Here is a 23,110-nt window from a genome sequence, read left to right as displayed (position 1 = left end):
TTGGAACCTGGATGGCTAGTCCCCTCAGTAAGAGCAATCACTGCCGCCTGGCTCCGCCGGGAACGCGGCACCAGCATCTAATTCCTTTCTCTTTTCTTTGTGGATTGCTCCCAAGACTTCGAGAGCTCTTCCGTTAATTTTAACAGGCTGATTTTGTGTTTTTTACATGATAATTATTTAGTATTTGATTTCACTAACTCCGACTAAACTGAAGCTTGGCGAAAGCCGCTTCACCCGGGAGCATCAAAGACCGAGCCGTGAGGAGAGCTGGACGAGCGCACGCGCCCGCAAGCTCCCGCTCCACTTCCCGTGGCGCCAGCGCAGAACCAGGGGACAGTCACAATCACAACTCACACCCGTAATCCTGACTGATGCACTTGGGTGCACTTCGTGGGCACTGATGGCCGAGCACACCGGTGAGTACACTTCTCTGTGGGGCAGAGCGGACTCTAATGAGATCCCAGAGAGCTCTGGGCGTGTGGGGAGGCGCGGGTCCGCGCGGGTGCCTGGAATGCTGGGGCGTGCTGTTGCGATCTGATGGTTCTGGAAGTTGGTCCCTGCGCCTCCAGGGGTTCCTGTGCTTATTTGAAGGGACGCATCCTAACTGTGGATTTTTTGTTGATAACCACCACTGCCATGTCCAAGAATCAGCCAGCTTTCCTTTGCCTTTTTCTGTCTGCCTGCCTGCTCCTGTGGAAAGGGTACCTCCTAAATAGAGAAAGAAACCCCTCCCCTTATTCTCTATGCCCTGTGTCCAGTCTTGGGGTAGGAAAGTGGTCTTCTAAAAAAATCATACACTTACAAAGATTTCTCCCAAAGAGTTGAGAGAATCCCTGGTTTAAAAAAAAAAAGTGGGGTTAAGTGGGTGGGTGGATGGGTGGGTGGAAAGGCTGGAGGCCAGAGGCAGAGAAGCCCTGAGAACAGACTTCTGCAAAGCTTCCTAAATGTTAATTTGCCTTAGGGTAAAGGAAGAAAGCAAATTATTCAGATGTTAGGGATCTTGGTATTAAATTCTGGGTGGCTATGTATTTGTTGCCATTTGCTTATTTACATATTTGTCACCATCTGCTTATATAATATGTATGAAGTGGCACAGTCATGCATGCGTTCATGTAGAAACTCACGAAGACAATATCCCCTCCAACTGGATATGTTTCAGTTGTACTTCTAAACCTAGTGCATATATACTATAGGCCTACAAATATCTGAATGCTAAGTTTTTTCTTTAGAATACTGTCCTTCAAATGGCAGGGGCAGGCTCATAAGCAGTGGCAAACTTCTCTTTTCAAACACTGCCAGTAAAAAGAACAGGCTCACTACCTTTTAAAGTTTAGCCTCCTCATTCTTGGGCGGAAAAAAAGTTTCCCAAATGTATTTGTCCTAGGAAGAAGAAAGAACAGTCCCATCCCTTCTTCCCTCAAAATGACTGCTCCATTAGTCCCTGGATTCTGGCTGTCTGGGTGCAAACAGAAGAGACTTCCTTCCCTTCTGCATGCTGGCCTCTCAAGGCTCACTCCTTAGGCTCTGAGCCGGGCAGGAATCTCTCAGATGTTTTGCCCAGTTTGGAATATGGATCTGAATGTACCAGTTCAAGTGGGTTGATGCCCCAAATTCACTTTGTGATTGCATTCAGCCTAAGGGTTTTGTGGAGGGGGCTAGCCCTACCCAGCTGTGATCAACCTGGAAAAAACCCTGGAGGTCCAAGAAATATGTTTTTCATTGACATAAGGAGAAAACCCATGTTTTCTCTCCCTCTTGCTCACTTTCTCTTTCATATCTATATCATATATGCATTCTGACAAATGTGTCTAGTTCTATGCCTTTCATCGCAGCAGAAGCCATATCCTTAGAGGAACTGGTGCCCTGGAAAGGCAGATTCTGTCCTTTTAAGCCAGGAAAAATGCACAAAGGACCCGTTCCACCATTGTGGAGCACACTGCTCTGGTCTCTATTAGATTTTCCTTTTTTTTCTCTCTCTTTTTCTTCTCCATCCAGGAGAGTCTCCACAAGCAATTAGAATTCTCCTCTTCCTAAATTACACAAATAATCAATCCAAAGGTGAGAGGAGGAGTTGTGAGAATGTTTTCAGGATTTCATCGCGATGATGCTTTCTAGTACTGCCCTCCCCACGCACCGTCCACGGACAACCTTGCGTCTATGACCCGCCCCACACGGTGAACCTGGAGAATGTGGGCCATGCTATTTGAATAGGAAACATACCTGTGAAATTTCAAAACCTGCCTTGATGACAAGGTAGCTTCAGTTTCGAGAATCTAAAACTGTGGGGGAGAGTCCCCCATCTCAAGGCCGAAAAGGCACCTTTTCCTGACGGAGCGAGCTCAGGCGGTACAGACTAATGGGGGAGGGTCTTCAGTGGAAAAGCCGGCGGGGTCATAATCTCGCTCCAGATCTTTATTTAAACTTCAGCCGAATTATTTAATTTTTTTTTCTCTCCCAGGGCCTTTCAAATTGCTCGCGAATCTTGTCTTCCTATCTAATTCCCCAGCAGCTTCCTCATCTTCCCTGGAGAACTGATGAAATCAGGCGGAGAGAATGGCCGCAGTTGAGCAGGAGAATCCTTCCCCTTTCCGCCCTGCGGCCTCGTGTGCTGACCCGCGCCTTCCGGGCGGTGACTTCGAGGGGTGCGGGCTGTGACTCCCCCACGGGGATCTGGGATCCAGCGGTCCCGACGCCTGCTTCCATGGAACCTCCTGAGTCTTTGGGCAGCTGGGGTCGCGCGCCCCTCTCGAAGGAGCCTCAGACGGTTTGCACCATTTCAGACAGACGTCCCACGCTCCCAGCCTGGGGCCTGGAGACCCTTTTCTTCTCAGCCTGAACCAAACGAAATCTGCCCGAGTCACAACCTCAGTTCCCAGACCAGGTGGCATCTACCCATTCACATCTTTGTTTTTTTGAGGGGAACAGATTTAAAGAAAAGAAAAAAAAAAATCCTCGAATGGGGAGAAACGTGTTTTCAAACTTCCTAGCGGACCTTGTGTGTATGGGCGCTTCACTAGGGCCCGGCATCCGCCCAGCGCCTCCCGCCCTTCCCAGAAGCCGAGGCCGAAGCACCTCAACTGCAGGGGACCGAATCACTTAACCGCATTCGCCTTTCCAGGACTGATCGCTCCTCAAAACCGTTTTCCAGAAGTTCACCTCCTTGTCCAGGCAGTGTGCAAGCTTCGGCCGCTGCAGGCGGGTACTCATCTCCCGCCTCCGCGGGGTGCTGCGCCGGGAACCCCAGATCCTCCACACCTTCGGATCCCGGACGCCTCCAAAGACCTCACTTCGCAGCTTTGGAACTCCCAGAACCGACGTTCTACTCCTTCACGGCGTTGCGGGGACCCGGAGTAAATTCAACCCACTAAGGCAATGGCACCCCACTCCAGTACTCTTGCCTGGAAAATCCCATGGACGGAGGAGCCTGGTAGGCTGCAGTCCATGGGGTCGCTAAGAGTCGGACACGACTGAGCGACTTCACTTTCACTTTTCACTTTCATGCATTGGAGGAGGAAATGGCAACCCACTCCAGTGTTCTTGCCTAGAGAATCCCAGAGACGGCGGGGCCTGGTGGGCTGCCGTCTATGGGGTCGCACAGAGTCGGACACGACTGAAGCGACGTAGCAGTAGCAGCAGCAACGAATTCTTTCCTCCCTAAGTCTGTTTCATTTTACTTAGAAAGCCTCCGCTGCTCTTTGCTTTGGGATTTGACAGACCCGTCTCCCTCAGTGTGCTTTTCCTGCGTGACTTCCAGATTATTTCAAGAAACCTAGCGGGGAAGGGTGCTTAACGTAAAACTCCGGTGAAACTAGGGGAACAGGAAAACGTTCTCTTCACACATACATGAATAAGGTAATGAGTGTCTCTGCAGAATGGAACATCTAGTGAAGAACGGAGATGCCCTTTTATTTTTAATAGCAAGCCAGAGGCCTGAAATTTAGATAACAAGTTGCTGGAAACTTTGCCTTAGGTGATAAATCCAGTGAAGAAGCTGTTTGCTTCCCATGAGGAGTGAGACGCCAAGAGAGGCAAGTTTTTTTTTTTGTTTTTAATTGTAAATATTCAAACTCCTCTTGAGATGACCTCATCTCTGCCAGATGTGTCTTCTGATCCTACCAGAATGAAGCATTAAAAAAAAAAAAAAAAAAAATCCAGTTTTGGAATTACCCTCGTGTAAAATATGATTTTGTTTAGGGTTGAGAGACCAGGCAGTTCTTCTGCTTTCACTGGATTTTTATGGCCTCTGTGTCCAGGGTTAAGTTTTATTGGATTCTTTTCAATAACAAGAAGTTTTGTAGGGTTGTGTTCCCTTCCACACTTCCCAAGACCTAGGGGTTTTAGGCACATCTTTATTACACAAGAGGCCAGAAGTTCCATGGGAGAAGAACCCGGTCTCTTGTGAGTGGAAGGTCTGGGCAGGCAAGCTGCAGGACCCTGTCCATCTTCATGGCCACCTGATTGCAGTACCCTCTGTTCTTTCACAGGAGTCCTCTCTTTTCCTCCTTATCTTTTCTCTACCCCATTCACCAACACATGCCATCTGGGAAAAAAGATCTCTTTGGAGAGTGATGCTCTTCCTTTTGAAGAAAGAAGTATTCTTACAAAGGTGCTGTAGAACCATTGGTTCTTCTTGAGGATTTTCCAGGTTGGTCTCTATAGCAATTATTTCCCCCAAATCTGGTAGCTCTTCACAGCTGGACTACATTCCCCAGCTTCCTTTGCATTTTGATGTGGCCACGTGACCAAGTTTTTGTTAATGAAATGCCATTGTCTAGCCAAAGCTTTTAATAAGTGGATGTGCCCCCATCCCCTCCCCCAATGCTTTCTGTCTCCTTCTTCTGTTTAATGCTAATCTTGAGGCCTTAGGGAACAGTGGAGATTCTCAGGGGAAGAACTGCCCACTGGCAGGTATCATTTGCCTAGGACTTTACCCAAGGGAGAAATAACCTATTGTGTTTGATCCACTGTACATTTTGGATTTTATTATTGACTAACATGCTCTTTAAAAACAAAATCGTCCCTTATAAATGTCAATGGATGTTAGGTCACCTTTATTGGGATTAAAACTCCAAGAGGCTCCAAGATTCTTCTGCCTTTTCTTAGGTGACAGTCTGATAACAACTTCAAGTCATATATACAATTTCAAATCTGTAATTAGAATATTCAGTCTGGTGTATCTTCAAGGCACTGAGTTTGATTTAATGTGATATCTTCTCCTCTCCCTAATTCAGGATTGCTTCAGTCTAGACGCCTGTAGAGGGAAGGAGGGGGTAGTTTTGACTTATTACTTAGCATTGAGTTTTTCCCTCCCCCTATCCTCACCTGCTGTTTCAGATCAACTAGTGGTTTGAGAGGTGGAGACAGTGGGGGATTGGTTTGAACAATGTCCAGTGACTTTGAGTTTAGATAAACTAACCAGATTAGGGCTACTGTAGTGGTACATAGCACCAAATGAAGCAGAACTTTGGCCATTAGTTACTTAATTGGATATATAGAGAGTGGAGGTCTAGACAATTTATGATTTTTAAGTAGATTTTCTGAATTATTAGTTTGATGTGTTTCCAAATTTGAGTAAAGAATCACCATTCATTCACTAGGTTTTGTAGAAATGGCCCCCACTGGTCTCCTGCAAAAATGGCTGGTATGTAAGCATTTCTCCAAAGGTAACGAGAATACATTGTTTTGAATTAATTCACCCAAACTTCTCCCATCCTCTTGCCTAGATTGTAGACTAGGCTCACTCTCAGAGAATGAATTCCTGGTTTTTGGCCCTTTCCAATATTAGGAACTGAGCCCTTTCCTCTCTGCAGTTCTGTTTTGCATTTTACTTCTTTTATGGAAATCACAGCAGTTGTCTGATAGTTAAAATGCCTGCCAGACTCTGGCATTTTTGAGATACTGGCATCCCTCTTTATAGCCAGTGCCAAGCCATTCAGGCCAGCCTTGGGGTCACCAGGTGGGGAGAAAGCCTGTCCAGCAACAGCATGCCAAGTGCAGAAGTGTTAATGATACAGTTTACTTTATATGTGGATCCTGCTTGGCTATAAGTTTTTAGGGCTGTCTACATGCTGATAAAGGAAAACTTCAACCCTTCATTGGGTTATTTCAAAATATCTAGATATATTGTAGTGAGTGGATGGATTAACCAGATGACATTTTCTTCCTGCTTAGGAACAGTTGCTTGGCATAACAGACCTTTTAAGTGTGCATTTTATTAAGTGGCATTTTCTGAGCCTGCTCTAGGGGAAGAGCTATAGAGTGGGATGTAGGTAGACAAAAGGCATTGAAATCTTGCCTACCATTTCTTACCACCTAAGAAACCTGCTTACAATTGTCAGCACGGAGGGATTTCAGATGTCTACAAAGAGCAACTAAAACAGTCTGGAAAGTAGCCTGGTCTTTGGAAATAATGGCAGATTGGGTTAAAGACTGAATAATCCATCGTGGATGGCCACTTGGCCCATTTTCTCTGGATCATGTCCAGTCTTCTAATTCACACTTTCAAGTGTACAGTAAGCTATGTTCACTGTCCTCCACTTTCTGAGAACAGCCAAAGTGGGAAGGGACTTTCAGTCAAAAGAAGACGCAGGTCTCTTTAATGAAACATGTTTTACATACAGTGAGGGCTGTTAGACAATGGAATGGGAATTGAAGAGTATGTAGCCAAAAAAAAAAAAAAAAGAAGAGTATGTCGCCAGTTTCCTTGTGTATCACTTTGAATACTAGATCTTTTCTAATTTACCTGAGCAGAAATCGATGAGTACTAGACCAGAGACAGGAGCATGTCCAAGATGATCTCTCAAGACCCCTTTTTTTCCCTCTTTTTTGCTGTTGGCTTCTATAATTTTCTGACAACGGTAGTACCTGTAAAATGTGTAGGATTCAGTAGCAGGGTCAGGGGCTGCTGTCACTTGGCAGACTTCAACAACATGACCCTGGCAAAGACTTTAGAATGAAAACATCAGGAAAGTGAACCCTTAGTGCCCCATCACCAGAGGACTGGCTGGGAGCTGTCAGGTTGAAATACTAGACTATTTGGGAAGGGAAAGAACAGGAGGAAAGCCTCTGGCACTCCTCTCCTCCTCGAAAATACCTCTCAAGTAATGGATGCCAAACGCATCAAATTAATTGAGAAAAGAGATAGGAGAGGTATCAAGGCTGAGCTTCTACCCTAGCCAGTCTGTCAATCAACACCCCTATGGAGAGCAAGGCCCTGCCCACACGGGGGGCGGGGACACCACAAGAGGCGAGGCTGGGTTCCTGCACAGCGGGAGACTTATCCAATCTGTGCGTGGAGGTGGAACAGGGGCTCAGGACCTAGCAAAAAAAGATGAGAAGACTGAGAGACAGAAGAGGTGACAGAGACGTCCATGCACAGGGAGGAGGAGGAGCGGGAGCTGAAGAGAGGCTGGAGGAATGTGCCAGAGAGGAATCCTCAAGGAGGGGACGTCGCTCAGAGCTGAGATGGGGCTGAGGGCAGATGTGGGGAACGGCTTGTGCCCCAGGTTGGGCAATGGCTTGTGCAATTTAGAGACTGGAGACTGTGTTGATGTGCAGAGTGCAGGAGTCTGGTTGAACAGAAATTTTGCAACAGAAGTTATGGGAGAAGAGGCTAGGAAGCTGTTGAATTATAAAGCTGGCAGGAAAAGATGGGCCAAACTTGAATTTCTGGGTAAAGGTGTTTGTGGCCATAATGCTGACAAGGGAGGAAGATTTTGCCCTGGCTACCTTTCAGAAAGAAGTAAAATCCAAGCAAAGGAGGGCAATGCAGTCATCTTTGGTCAGCAACAGAGGATAAACAGAAAAAGCAAGCCGCTTCCCCAGTTCCAGCCTGAAGTAGCAATAATATCTTCTAGCTACTGCAGGAGCATCCAGGGAAGAGCTAAGGAATGTGTGGCAGCATGTGCCTGTCTGTATGTCTCCATCAGAGTGTTTAAGGCTACAGGTACATGTCTTTATATGTTCTGATTGTGTTTCTTCTGGAACCCTTTAGAAAAAGTATGCAGAAACTGCACCAACAAATATAGTAGTGCAATAGATTAACAGGCATACTGCTGAGAGAGCTTGAGAAGCATATATCCCGTGGAAGAAAGTGTAGCACTGACCCCTTCACACACACACATGCTGAATAACACTCATATATATATATATATTTATATGTGTTTCTAATATATATATATATCTGTATTAGAAAAGCACATGTATGGAGATACACCATTTCAGATCCACACAGAGACACAAGTGCTATTAACTGCTACCCATTTCATATACTATAGAAAAAATTAAGAGAACAGTAGAGTTTAAATGGTGTTTAAATCATCTATTTTTTTTGTCTATAAGAAAGAATACCAGCTAACCAACTACTTCAAGCAACATACTGCTTAATTTTTTTTGAACGAACTACAACAAATTAGTCCAATATCTCACTGCCACTAGCATGTGTGCTATAGAGGAAAGTGCACTGAATCCTGTAGGAATAAAAATATATGAATTATTAGTCCATACCTATCACCTAATAGCAGACTGTCCTTTGGTAAGCTACTTTCTCTCTGACTCTGTTTCTTCATCCATTAAGTGTGAAAGTTGTTTATAAAATCTAAGCTTCCTCTTAGATATAGTCAGAATACACATATATCACATATGTAGTGTTATCCAAATGGCCAGAAAGTTTGGTGAAAAAGAAGATCAGAAGATGACCATGCTGCTGCTGCTGCTGCTAAGTCGCTTCAGTCGTGTCCGACTCTGTGCGACCCCATAGACGGCAGCCCACCAGGCTCCCCCGTCCCTGGGATTCTCCAGTCAAGAACACTGGAGTGGGTTGCCATTTCCTTCTCCAATGCAGGAAAGTGAAAAGTGAAGGTGAAGTCACTCAGTAGTGTCCGACTCTTAGTGACCCCATGGACTGCAACCCACCAGGCTCCTCCGTCCATGGGATTTTGCAGGCAAGCGTACTGGAGTAAGGGTGCCATTGCTTTCTCCGAAGATGACCATAGTTGTCCACAAAATGCCCAAATAAATTTTTAGTTCTGTTTTCTAATGACAAAATTTTAATTTTTTTGATATTGTGAGGACTTTTGATATTGTAAGGGGTTAATGACTGAAAGTTTCATTTTTTAACAGCTGCATTGGTGTCACATAATGAACGTGAGAATGAATAGGTCTATAGTCACTTGTTCTGCCCAAATGTTGGAGATTGACTGCAGTTACACAATGGAATGCTTTAGTTAAGTCAATGAAAAATCAGTCATGTTGGCCATTTGGCACTATGTAGTCAAAACATTTTTTTTTTTTTTTAACATTTTAAAGAGATTGAGTGTCTGTGTTATGGATGTGTGCCCATTTCCTCCAGAATTTGTGTTCAGGCCCTCTTCTCTCTGGATCTCTCTCTACCTTTATCCTGATTAATACTGAACACAAAGACTTTGCTCTGGTCTCCCAGAGCAGCCACATTCTGAAAACCTATTAGCATACTTTAAAGATCCACACACTTATGCATGTCAAACATACAGACCAGCAAATAATAGCACACTCTTTTTTTGAAGGCTCCTATTAGAGCCCTGGCACTTGCCATAATATTCCATTGCAAATAAATAAATAAATAAAGTCTGCAGCTGGTAAACTTCATCCTGAATGTCAGCAGGGGGCTGATCCCATAACACAACAGTCTGAGATAACCTGTATCACAAGCTAAGCCTGTGTGATTACTTAGCATTTATATAGTACTTTATCTGTGTTCTGTATGTCAGCATCATTAATGGGAGATAACTCACCAGGAGTAATAGCTAAGAAAAAAATTCATGACCCAAATGGAAGAAAGAAGGGAAAGCTTAAAGGATCTGAGTGATTCAATAGGGGCTTGCAGTTGCAGTTACTGGGTATTGGGGAGAGGGCAGAGATGCTATTTTAAAGAGGACAAGGAAAGCTCTTTGGTCTCTCCCCGGTGAATAGGAATGACTGAAGGTGCACAAGGAGAGAATGAGTTCAGACACGGGAGAAAACCCTGCCAGGGAGACTCACTAAGCCTGAGCTCGACTAAAAGGATTTATAGTTTGTCTTCTGTAGCACCTTAGATCCCAGGGAAATTATCATCTAGCAAAGACTGTGAATAATGGTTGGAGGGTGGTTCTGCCTGGAGGCAGGGGGATGGACAAGATGCCCTTTTAAGGTGGCTTTCAAGCCCAGAAGTCTATTTTTGAATAATTTTATTTATTTTAATTCATTTGGCTGCATCAGGTCATAGTTGCAGACTCTCTGTTGTGTCGTGCAGGATCTTTCGCTGTGGTTTGCAGGCCCTCTATTCGCAGCACACTGGCCTAGTTGCCGGAGGCAGATGGGATCTTAGTTCCCCCAACAGGGATCAAACCTGTGTCCTTGCATTGCAAGGCAGATTCTTAACCACTGGACCACCAGGGAAGTCTCCAGAAGTCTAGTTTTAAAAATAGAACATTCAAAAATTCATCAACGTTCCACTGTGGTTTGTTTTTTGTTCTAAAAAATTTTTTTAATTGTAGTTGATTTACAGTGTTGCATTAGTTTCTGGTGTACAGCAAAGTTATGCAGTTTTATATATATAGTCTTTTTTGTGTTCTTTCCTTTATGGTTTATCACAGGATATTGAATATAATTCCTTGTGCTGTATAGTAGGACTTTGCTGTTTATTTATTTTATATATAGTAGTTTGTATCTGCTAATTTTAAACTCCTGCTTTATCTTCCCTCACCCGCTTTCTCCTTTGGCAACCATAAATTTGTTTTCTATGTCTGTGAGTCTGCTTCTGTTTTATAACAAATTCATTTGTGTCATATTTCAGATTCCATATATAAGTGATATCATAGGGCATTTCTGTTTCTCTTTCTGACTTAGTTCACTTTGGATGATAATCTCTCGGTCTATTCATGTTGCAGCAAGTAGCATTATTTCAATCTTTTTTATGGTCGAATAGTATTCTGTTGTGTATACATCTTCTTTATCTGTTCACTTGTTGGTGGACAGTAAGGTTAGTTCCATGTCTTTGCTCTTGTAAATAGTACTGCTATGAACACTGAGGTGAATGTATCTTTTTGAATTAGCTTTTTCTCCAGATATATGCCCAGGAGTGGGATTGCTGGATCATATGGCAACTCCATTTTTCGTTTTTTAAGGAACCTCTATACTGTTTTCCATATTGGCTGCACCAATTTACATTCCCACCAACAGTGCAGGAGAGTTCCCTTTGCTCCACACTCTCTCCAGCATGTATTTTTAAAAATTTATTTATTTATGTTTGGCTGTGCAGGGTCTTTGTTGCTACGTGTGGGCTTTTTCTAGTTGTAGCGAGCAGAGGCTACTCTCTAGTTGCAATGAGAGGGTTCCTCATTGTGGTGGCTACTCTTGTTGTGAGCACAAGCTCTAGATGGTTCAGGCTTCAGGAGTTGGGGCTGTCAGGTTCTAGAGCATGGGCTCAATAGCTGTGGCGCTCGGGCTTAGTTGTCCCACTGCATGTGGAATCTTCCTGGACCAGGGATCAAACTCGTGTCCCCGGCATTGGCAGGTGGATTCTTAACCACTGGACCAGAAGGGAAGTCCCAGGATTTATTATTTGTAAACTTCTTAATGATAACCATTCTGACCAGTGTGAGGTGGTACCTTATTGTAGTTTTGATTTGTGTTTCTCTAACAATTAACAATGTTGAGCATCTTTTCATATGCCTAACTGGCCATTTGTATGTCTTCTTTGGAGAAATGTCTATTTAGGTTCTTTTGCTTATTTTTTGATTGGGTTGTTGTTGTTTTTTTTTTTTTTTTTCCGTATGGACTTGTATTACCTGTTGGCCTATTTTGAAAATTAAGCTCTTTTGGTTTCATCATTTGCAAATATTTTCCCCAAGTCCGTAGGTTGTCTTTTCATTTTGTTGATAGTTTCCTTTGCTGTGCAAAAGCTTATAAGTTTGATTAGCTTTTGTTTATTTTTGTTTTTATTTCCATCATTTTGGGAGAATAGCTTAAGAAAACATTGCTATGATTTACGTCAGAGAATGTTTTGCCTATGTTCTCTTCTAGAAATTTTATTGAGCGTGTGGGCTTAGTAGCTGTGGTGCAAGGGCTTAGTTGCTCCGAGGCATGTGAAATCTTCCCCAACTAGGATAAAACCCGTGTCCCTTGCTTTGGCAGGCAGATTCTTATCCACTGATTCAACAAGGAAGTTCAAGACTTCAGGTTTAAACTTGGTTCTACCATTTGTTATCTGTGTAAGCTTTGGGAAATGATTTAATCTCCTTGAGACTTAATTTTCTCATTTGTTAAATGGAAATTTTGTAGAACATATTAATGAAATGGGCTTTTCTTTCCAGAATTATAGCAAGTAAAAATGCTTTACTATGAACCACTTAGAAATACTGGATAAAATATAAATTAAAAAACTACATATAGCTGAACTTGTTAGAAAATTCTCCTAAGGGACCAAAAATAAGAAGAGAACTGAAAACTTGAACCATAAATGTGAGAACTGAGCCTGAAGCTTCTTCTACAGTGTATTTAGGAGTGATTGCTGATTCTGGTAATCAAAGGATTGTTTTTTTTTTTGTTTGTTTTGTTCTTAAAGTTAAACACCAATCAGAATGTTAATTTTAAAATATTATAAATACAGGAATATAAATAAATATTATAAATACAGGAACAAATATAAACTTTAGATTTATTTAGGTTTGCTTATTTCTTCCAATTTGATATGTTTAATTAGATTAAGTAATTTGTATTCCATTTCTCCAGTCAATACCCACTATTGTTATTTTATTTTTTTTAGGATTTTAATGGTCCTATTAGAATAGGAATCAAAATTTGGCCCAAATAAAAAGGAAGAGTAGAAAAAATATCTGCTCCCTGAAAAAAATTATAAAACAACTATACTGCAACTAATATATCTGCTCCTTAGTAAAGGGAAAGAACAAAGTTTGTCTTGGTCTGGGTTCTGGTCTGGAAAACAATTGCAACATATCAAAACACATTCTCCTATGATATATATATGTGTGTGTGTGTGTATATATATATATATATATTTTTTTTTTTTTGCCTCTCTTCATGCCAGTTTGGGAATTCAAATTTTTATTAGTGGTGCATGGTATAGGAATTCTTTAGTTAAGAAGTGTAACAGCAACATTGAACAAATTCTGGATCCCATGCGGGGCACTCTTAGGAAATGCCCTTGAGATCACAGAGGATGCCATTCCGTGCAAATGCATGGCATTTAAAAAGCATTCAGAATATATGGACTCCAAAGGTGAAGAAGTTTTAGAAGTGCCTTAATTCATTTATTTCCCTTATATATATATTTTCTTTACTTGCTGCACCGTGCAGCTTGTGGAATCTTAGTTCTCCAACCACGGATGGAACCCAGGCCCTTGGGAGTGAAAGTGTGGAGTCCTAACCACTGGACCGTCAGGGAATTTCCTATTTTTTTCTAATGAATACATGAGTAATAAACTATAAAACCTATGTCTGAAATCTGAACTAGTTCTTTAAATAGATAGCAAAAATTTCTGTGTCAATAAAGTATTTGTCTTAGTTTAATTGCAGTAATGGCTTTCTTAATTCAGTAAAATAATGATGCTTCTTACCTTTGATATCATCTTAGATTATGTGATGTATAAGAGTCATTGTATGAGTTAGGATTCAGGACTGGAAAAAAAAAATCTCCCTAGGGATTTTAAACAGGAAGAAATCAAGGAACTAAGTCCTTGCAAATTACTGAATGGGCTAGGTCAGGAAGCAACAGTTAGAATTGGACATGGAACAACAGACTGGTTACAAATAGGAAAAGGAGTACGTCAAGGCTGTATATTGTCGCCCTGCTTATTTAACTTATATGCAGAGTACATCATGAGAAACGCTGGGCTGGAGGAAGCACAAGCTGGAATCAATATTGCTAGGAGAAATATCAATAACCTCAGATATGCAGATGACACCACTGTTATGGCAGAAAGTGAAGAAGAACTAAAGAGCCTCTTGATGAAAGTGAAAGAGGAGAGTGAAAAAGTTGGCTTAAAGCTCAACATTCAGAAAACTAAGATCATGGCATCTGGTCCCATCACTTCATGGCAAATAAGTGAGGAAACAGTGGAAACAGTGGCTGACTTTATTTTTCTGGGCTCCAAAATCACTGCAGATGTTAACTGCAGCCATGAAATTAAAAGACGCTTACTCCTTGGAAGGAAAGTTATGACCAACCTAGACAGTATATTAAAAAGCAGACACATTACTTTGCCCACAAAGGTCCGTCTAGTCAAGGCCATGGTTTTTCCAGTGGTCATGTATGGATGTGAGAGTTAGACTGAGAAGAAAGCTGAGCGCCAAAGAATTGATGCTTTTGAACTGTGGTGTTGGAGAAGACTCTTGAGAGTCCCTTGGACTGCAAGGAGATCCAACCAGTCCATCCTAGAGGAGATCAGTCCTGGGTGTTCATTGGAAGGACTGATGTTGAAGCTGAAACTCCAATGCTCTGGCCACCTGATGCAAAGAGCTGACTCATTTGAAAAGACCCGGATGCTGGGAAAGATTGAGGGCAGGAGGAGAAGGGGACGACAGAGGATGAGATGGCTGGATGGCATCACCGACTCGACAGACATGGGTTTGGGTGGACTCCGGAAGTTGGTGATGGACAGGGAGGCCTGGCGTGCTGCAGTTCATGGGGTCGCAAAGAGTAGGACACAACTGAGCGACTGAACTGACTGAACTGAGAGGAGCGGAAGCCTCAGTCAATTCATTCTTTATCACACCTCCTTTCACAAAGATAAATTCATCACTGAAAGTAGAGAAAGGTGGTCCCTCTGCTCTGCCTTCCAAATCTTTCATGCATATATCTTCTGGATGGAATCTAATTTGTATGCAGAACCTGGGAAATGTAGGTAGATACTTATTTGCTTTCTAGATTCTCTTTTATGAAAAGATAAGGGAATGAGAAGGGATTTTCAGTCCAGCAGACCATATCTATGAGGGTGGCCAAGTATAAAAACCAAATGGACAGAAGTGTATCATTTCACTAATTGCAAGTTAAATTATTAGCTGTAAATTAAAGCCACAATAAGATACTATTAGATATCCACCAGATTGGCTCAAATAAAAAATTCTTCTTATAATACCAAGTATTGGTGAGGTTGCTGAGCAATGGGGTGCTTATATACTGCTGATAGGAGTATAATTTAGTACCTCTTGAAGAACAGTGTAGCATTATCTGGTAAGTTTGATGGTATGCATATCTTAGGACTCAGGAATTCTATTCTAAGTATATAACCTACAAAAATGCGTATGTATGTACCAGTATACATGAACCATAATGTTCATAGCAACATTGCTCATAACAGCCCCAATTGAAAACAATGAGATGTTCATAGTAGTAGAATAGTTAAATATTTGGTATATTAGACAGTGGAATAGTACATAAACATACACACAAAAATGAATGAGCCACAGATAAACACAATAAAGTAGGTAAATATTTAATGTATAATATTGGTCCAAAGACAAGGACAGAAAATTTTACATACAGTATTCATTTTATAATGTTTGAAAACAAATGAAACTAACCTATATTGTTTAGGAATACATACTTAGGTGGTAGAGCTTTTTTTTTTTTTTAATACAAGACAGAGATTACCATGAAAATCAGGATTGTAGTTACCTCTAGTGGAGAGGAAGACAGTGTGATTGGGAAGATGTAGCGGGAGGGCACCTGGGATTTGGCAACATTCTGTTTCTTGATTTGTTACTGTAACTATAATAATTAATTCAACAATGCTTTTTCTGTGTACACTTCTGTGTATGTATTGCACTTCAATTTTTTATGTTTAAAAAAGAAACTAAGTGGGTGCGTAAACAGAAATCTAGGTATAAGTAAAAAGAGAATTATAAAGCTAGAGGAGAGATCTGAGGAAATTGTTCAGAAGGTAATGCAGGAGATAAAGAGTTAGACTATATTAGAAAAAAAAAGAATATATTAGAGACTATAAGGTGAGTTGGAGAATGAGAAGGTCCAACATATAGTAGTTCTGGAGGAGAGAATGAAGAGACTGGGAGGAGGACACATTTTATCAAAGAGATTATGGCTGAGAATTTTCCAGAATTAATTGAAGACCTGAGTCCTCAGATTCAAATTGCAGAAATCTTCAGCAGGATTGATTAAACTAAATCCATACTCGTATACCTTGCTATGAATGTTCTATTCAATTCCAACTACAGTGAGAAAGTTTAAAAAGCAAACAGAGAGAAAGACACATTATCTTCAAAGTAACAACAATTTTATTCACGGCAGACTTTCTGAAAGCAACAAAAGAGACTAGATAACAAGAAAAAATGTATTCAAAGTTCTAAAGTCTTATATTTTTCAGCATGAATTCTTTAGTCAGCTATACTATCATTCAAGAGTAAGCATGAAATAGATAAATTTCCAGACAAACACAGTAGGTTTCTTAACACAAATAGATCTCCCACTGAAGACATTTTCTTTAGGGAATTTCTTAAAGAAAATTTCAACCCAGGAGGAGGAAGTGAGATAAAAATAAGAATTGTGAGAATAGTTTCGATGAGTAAAGACACTGAAAACATGTGGTATATCTAAACAAGCGTTGACTAGGCAGACAGTAGTAATAGTGACTAATTTGGAGATAGAAAAATAAGGGGTGTTATAATACTGGACAGCAGTAACGTGTACAATGAGAGAGATACGATCAGAATTAGAGTTCCAAGTTTCTTGCGTTATTTGGGAAGACAATAGGAATATTGCTTAGGCCAATAAGATTACTATTTAAAAATTAGAATAATCATGAAAAGAATAGAAATAGAATATACAACTTTCAAATTCGTAAAGGAGAAAAGGAAAATTTTTCAAAACTTTCATCAACTTCATAGAAGGCAGCAAGAGAGACACTGAAAAAATATAAGCACAAAATAATCTGGTACATATAAAACAAAAGTTATCAGTAAGCTCATCAAATATAAATGGACTAAGATCAACAGTTAACAGATTGAGATTGTCAGACTGGATTTTAAAATTTAGTTATGTGCTGCTATATGTCATAATGACATACAATGTTTGAGATTAAAAGAATAGGAAAAATACCAAATAAGCTGATATTACTATATTAAGATGGGACAAAATCAGCTTTAAGATACACAGAAAAGTGGTTACTGTGGGCTTCAGGGAGAGGATAATAGGAAGTTATTGGTTAATAGGTACAAATTTTCAGTTTGTGATGGATGATGAAAAAGTTCTAGAGATGGAGAGGGGTGATAATTGCACAATAATGTGAATGTACTTAATGCCACCAAACTGTATGCTTAACAGTGGTTAACACGGTAAGTCTTATGGTGTGTCTATCTTACCACAATTAAAAAATTAGACCTTAAGATTTTAAAATGTAATCACTATATAATCATGAAAACAACAGTTTACCAGGAAGATATAGCATTTACTTTTATGTGCTCACTTAAATACATAAAACAAAGCTATAATAAGAAGTTTATAAATTTACCATAATAGTTGGAGATTTAAAATTACAACTCTCTAGTAATTGGCACACTGGTAGATAAAAATTAGTAAAGACATAGGAGATTTGAATAACACAAATCTTTATATAACAATTAGGAAATACACTTATGTTTTAAAAATATACAGAACCTTTCAAAAACTGACCGCATACTGGACCACAAAACAAATCTCAACAAATAAAAAGAATTGGTGTTATACATAGCGCAGGGAAGTCTACTCAGTGCTCTGTGGTGACCTAAACAGGAAGACAATTCAAAAAAGAGGGGATATGTGTACACCCAGAGTTGATTCACTTGCTGTACAGCAGAAACTAACAAAACATTGTAAAGCAAGTATACTCCAATTTTTAAAAAAGAATGTGTTATACAGACCATTTTTCTCTGCATGCAAGCAATTAATTTAGATAGCAATAATAAAAAAAGATTAAATTCCCATATTGTTGGAAATTCATGAAAAAATTTGAAGTATAACTAATAATGGAAATTGGATAATATTTAGACTAATAAAGAAAACATACATTCAAAATACGTAAGATATAGCTAACATAGCATTAGAATAGTCCTTTATAGTCTTAATACATTAGAAAAGAAGAAAAAGAAACAAAAAGCTAAGTTCCAACTCAATTCAGTTCAGTTCAGTCACTCAGTCGTGTCCGACTCTTTGTGACCCCATGAATTGCAGCACGCCAGGCCTCCCTGTTCATCACCAACTCCCGGAGTTCATTCAGACTCACGTCCATCGAGTCAGTGATGCCATCCAGCCATCTCATCCTCTGTCGTCCCCTTCTCCTCTTGCCCCCAGTCCCTCCCAGCATCAGAGTCTTTTCCAATGAGTCAACTCTTCGCAGGAGGTGGCCAAAGTACTGGAGTTTCAGCTGTAGCATCATTTCTTCCAAAGAAATCCCAGGGCTGATCTCCTTCAGAATGGACTGGTTGGATCTCCTTGCAGTCCAAGGGACTCTCAAGAGTCTTCTCCAACTCAAGAAATTACCAAAAAAAAAAAAAAAAGGCACAAAACCTCTCCTATAGTTGAAGCAGATGGTAAGAAATAATAATTGTAAAAGTTAAAATTAGAAAACAAGGATACAATAGGGACAATCAACAAAACTACAGATTGGTAAGTGCTCACTCACCAAAGGGTTCCAAGAAGTCTCAATAATGAGGTGGTTGGTATCACCTGGGTCTTTAAATGTCAGTCATTCTCTATCAAAATGCTCAGGAGATAGAGAACTCTTAATACAGTAGCTATGGGCACAAGTTGGAAATTATGCAACGAAACAGATTTTTCTCTCATCAAAGTAGATCTGGCTACCATATACCTCCTGAGGATAATCTGCCAACCGCACAGACCATAATGAGCCATATGATACTGTGCCTGAGGGAATCAGCTAAGACAGGCTGATTATAGTGGATCCCTTCCATCATGGAGAGGTCGTGTTTTGCCTCACTTGAACAGACATTTTTTCTGGCTCCAGATTTGCCTTCTCTGCCCATAATGCTTCTGTCAGCCCCCTCATCCATGAACTTACCAAGTGCCTTATTCACCATTATGATAACCCATACTGTATCTCTCCCATCCAAAGTACACACCAAAAGAAGTGAATCAGTGGGTTCAGGCTCATAGGATTCAGCAGTCTTAACATGTATTCTATTATCCATAGATAGTGGACTTTATGAAATGATAGAAGGGTCTAATGAAGATTCTACTACAGAGCCACCTGGGAGATGATACTTTGTGAGTTTGGGGTGCTGTCTTGTAAGACTGACTGAGAGGGCCGTGGTTGGAGATATTATTCCTATAGCCAAAATGTATGGGTCTAGGTACTAAGAAGTGTATGTAGGGTGGAATTCTCTCATGTAAGTGCACGCATGCTCAGTGACTTCAGTCGTGTCTGACTCTTTGCAACCCTAAGGACTGCAGTCCACCAGGCTCCTCTGCCCATGGGATTTTCCAGGCAAGAATATGAGAGTGGATTGCCATGCCCTCCTCCAGGGGATCTTCCCGACCCAGGGATTGAACTCACGTTTCCTTCTTTGCGGGCGGATTCTTATTACCACTGAGTGGAGAAGCCCCGATTTCTCTCACTGTTACACATACTGACCAACTTCAACATTTTTCTTGATTCTCATCCCTCTAAACTTAGATTCTGGTTTAGAGGTATTCATTCCTAGGAAACTTTTATATCCTTTATGCCACTGAATCAACAGGCAAAGGGGTTCTTGAACCAGCTGGGGTGAAAGAAAGTGGTTGCTTGCAGTGAGAGCAGGGGATCCTCTGGGGTGCCTCACAGTAGCTCCATGACTAAGGTAGAGCTGATGGAAGATTGGGGCACCCCAAGTGTAGACGGAACCCCTAAAGGCTAGCTCCTTCAGGAATAAAGGTTGGGGCCTCTCCACTAGGAACCCAAACCAGCTAGGTGCTGATTGAAGACAAAAATAACATGGAATGGGTAGTTGATTAAGAAAGTTATAAGTAGCAGCTACAGCCTTGTTCTCAGAAGCTTTGGGCCATATGTGGGTGGTGTTGACAATTATGACGCTGGGAGCAGCAGCTTCCGGGCCTCTTGATTACAACCACAGCAGTATGTTCTTCAACCAACAAGTTTAGTGGTACCTTCTGACTCCTGTTCTTTCAGTCTTTCCAACAGTTTTGTGAGCATCGTACATCGAGCATCAATGTGGTAAATTCCTTTCTGCTTAGAATACCTGGGGTTATTTCTGTCCTTACATTAAGCTCTGACTGAAGGAGAAGGGGGCAGCAGAGGATGAGATGGTTAGATAGCATCACCTACTCAATGGACATGAATTTGTGCAAACTCCAAGAGATAGTGGAGGACAGAGGAGACTGGTGTGCTGCAGTCCCTGGGGTTGTTTAAAGAGTCAGACATGACTGAGTGACTGAACAACAACACCAGGTAAGTGTGGTATTTGCATAGGGATGATCAGATTGACTAATTTAAAAGACTAGAACCCACAAACAGACCTCTGCTATTTAAATCTGGTGTCTGATATTTCAAACCAGTAGAGAAAATGCTGGACTATGTAATTAATGCCGCTGGGGACAATGGGCTTCCCTTAGGGGGGACATTAAATCCTTTTCTCTCACTAAACAAAAAGTTAATTCCAACTGGATTAAAGAAGTAAAGGTGAAAAGCAGAAGTGTAACACCATTAGAGGAAAATACAATAAACATTATTATGCTAATAACTTAAATTTACATCTCTAGCTTATTGCTGTTGTTGAGTCACTAAGTTGTGTCTAACTCTTTTGGAACTCCAAGGACTGTAGCCTGCCAGGCTCCTCTGTCCATGAGATTTCCCAGGCAGGAATACTGGAATCAGATTTCCACTTCCTTCTCCAGGGGATCTTCTCCAGCCAGGGATTGAATCTGCGTCACCTGCATTGGCAGGCAGACTCTACCACTGAGCAAGCAGGGAAGCCCAAGGATACTCTACAGCAGTTAAATAAATAAATGAAGCTTCTTGTAGCCACACAGATAAATACCAAAACCAATATTGAACAACAAAAGCTAGCTGAAGGATAAGTATGGTATGATACCACTGATAAAAATTAAGAAACATATAAAACAATACTGTATAAAGCTTATGTTACATACATATGAAATAAAAGTTTTTGAAAACTTCCATGGTAATGATAAGCACCAAATTCAAGATGGAGGATACTTCTGAGAAAGAAGAACACTAATATGATAGGAGAAGATTATCCATGGGTTTTCCTTATTTTTGTAATTTATTTCTAAGCTGAAAAGTTGGCACTTAGTGTTAATTTTCTTATAATATGTACTTTTTATATGACTGAAATATTTAATAATTTAATAATAGGGCCCAGAACTCCCCTCCCAAAGAATAGGAAAGTGGTGATGACTTTTCTGACGTTAGATTTAACTGAGTATGTAAGAAGACACCACTGGTGGAGTCTAGTGTTTGGCCACAGTTCTGGACCTGTTGTAGAAAATTACTCAGTAGCCACCCAGATTGTAATGGATGAAGTGAGTGACAGGTGTGTGGGATTTTTATTCCAGAAAGTTGGAAAACTTGCAGCAACTGGAGTAGGTGGTGGCTTTCTTCTCCTTCAGATTGCCAGCCGCAGTGGCTGTGTGCAGAGCAACCAGAAGGGAGTGGAGAAAGACATAAACAAAGCCAAAAGACAGATGAAGAAATGAGCAAATAAGGCAGCACCTGAAATCAGCAACAGAACTTGTCAAACAGAACCTTGTGATATCCGGTGGATTTGTGGGAGGCTTTTTGCTAGGCCTTGAATCTTCAGGATATGAATGTTCTGTCATGGTGGGGTACCTCTGAGAAGTGGTGGTGACAACATGATCTCCACATTTCTCAATGACACATTTCCAGGATGACAAGAAATAACTAGCTGGACAATACCAGACCCACAGCTTAGCATTTTGCCATCTGAAATTTGGCAGACTAGTAGAGAATTCCATGGACAGACAAGCCTGGTGGGTTGTAGTTCATGGGGTCACAAAGAGTTGGACACGACTGTATAAAACAACCAATAGAGTATGTGTATAAAAGTATTCCTGAGCAAAACATGGCTTTTTAAAAAATTTGCAGTTGTTTAAAATTTGCCTATAAACACCACCACTGGCTGTAGATATATATATAGAAAAAAATCTGTTGGATATACTCCCCAGTGAAATATTATCCTTGTTTTATTTAAATAAGATGTTCTCCATTGTGCTTTTTAGTATAGTGCTGATAATTAAAATAATTTGTATTATAGCTTCAACAGTAGGGCCGACTTTTTTAAAGATATATTTGCAATAAACTGAAGAACTATAATGCCCCTTTGTGGAAGATTTATAAATAATAGAATTATTAAAGGTAATAAGCAATTTTTTAAAAAAAGAGATAAGGACTAGGGTATAAAAATAGTCACTATTTATATAGAATCTGGTTTGAGTGCTGTTCTAAGTGCTTTATATGTGATAGCTCATTTAAATCTCAAAAACAAGCTTTTTTCCTTTCTTTCTTTTTGGCTGTGTCCCACAGCTTGCAGGAACTCAGTTCCTGAACCAGGGATTGAGCCCAGACCACAACAGTGAAAGCCTAGAATCCTAACCACTAGCCACCATAAAACCCCCTCAAAACAAGCCTTTGAAGTACTATTATCTTTAGTCTAGGGATGAGGAAATGAAGATGCAGAGAAGTTAAACAACTTATTTAAGATTAGATGGTGGAGCTGATCTGGGAGAAGGAAAGCAATTTGGCTCTGATTTTTAACCACTACACCAAATCGCCTCCTAGTCCTATTAAGCACACAAAATGTTCTTAATATTCAGTTGAAATCTATGAGATTATGGTTTTTGTAGACCAAAATGGCCAAATACGTCAGCAATTGCATATGGTTCAAGCAATAAATGGCTAAGAAATACAAATACAATTAAAATGATCGTATGACAAGGCTCAATGATGACTCTGTCATTGCTTTTAAATGTATGGAAGACTTCTGCATGCTTGTCCTAGATGTTCTTACCACTGAAGCATGAATGCCTGAAGTCCCTTCCTGACCATTAACTCTGAAATCAAGTGAAGAAAGGAAGGTCACAATAGTG

The 23,110-nt window shown here is 40.7% G+C and overlaps 1 pseudogene; it reads left to right on the top strand.

Moving 5' to 3' along the window:
- Positions 1 to 400: 400 nt before the first annotated feature.
- LOC102276766 (FUN14 domain-containing protein 1-like) lies at positions 401 to 21,839 on the top strand (annotated as a pseudogene).
- Positions 21,840 to 23,110: the final 1,271 nt, after the last annotated feature.

This window comes from Bos mutus, chromosome 5, assembly GCF_027580195.1.
Source record: "Bos mutus isolate GX-2022 chromosome 5, NWIPB_WYAK_1.1, whole genome shotgun sequence".
NCBI classification, from domain to species: domain Eukaryota; kingdom Metazoa; phylum Chordata; class Mammalia; order Artiodactyla; family Bovidae; genus Bos; species Bos mutus.
Note: the sequence above shows the minus strand (reverse complement) of the source record. Positions and strands in the feature narration are given on the sequence as shown.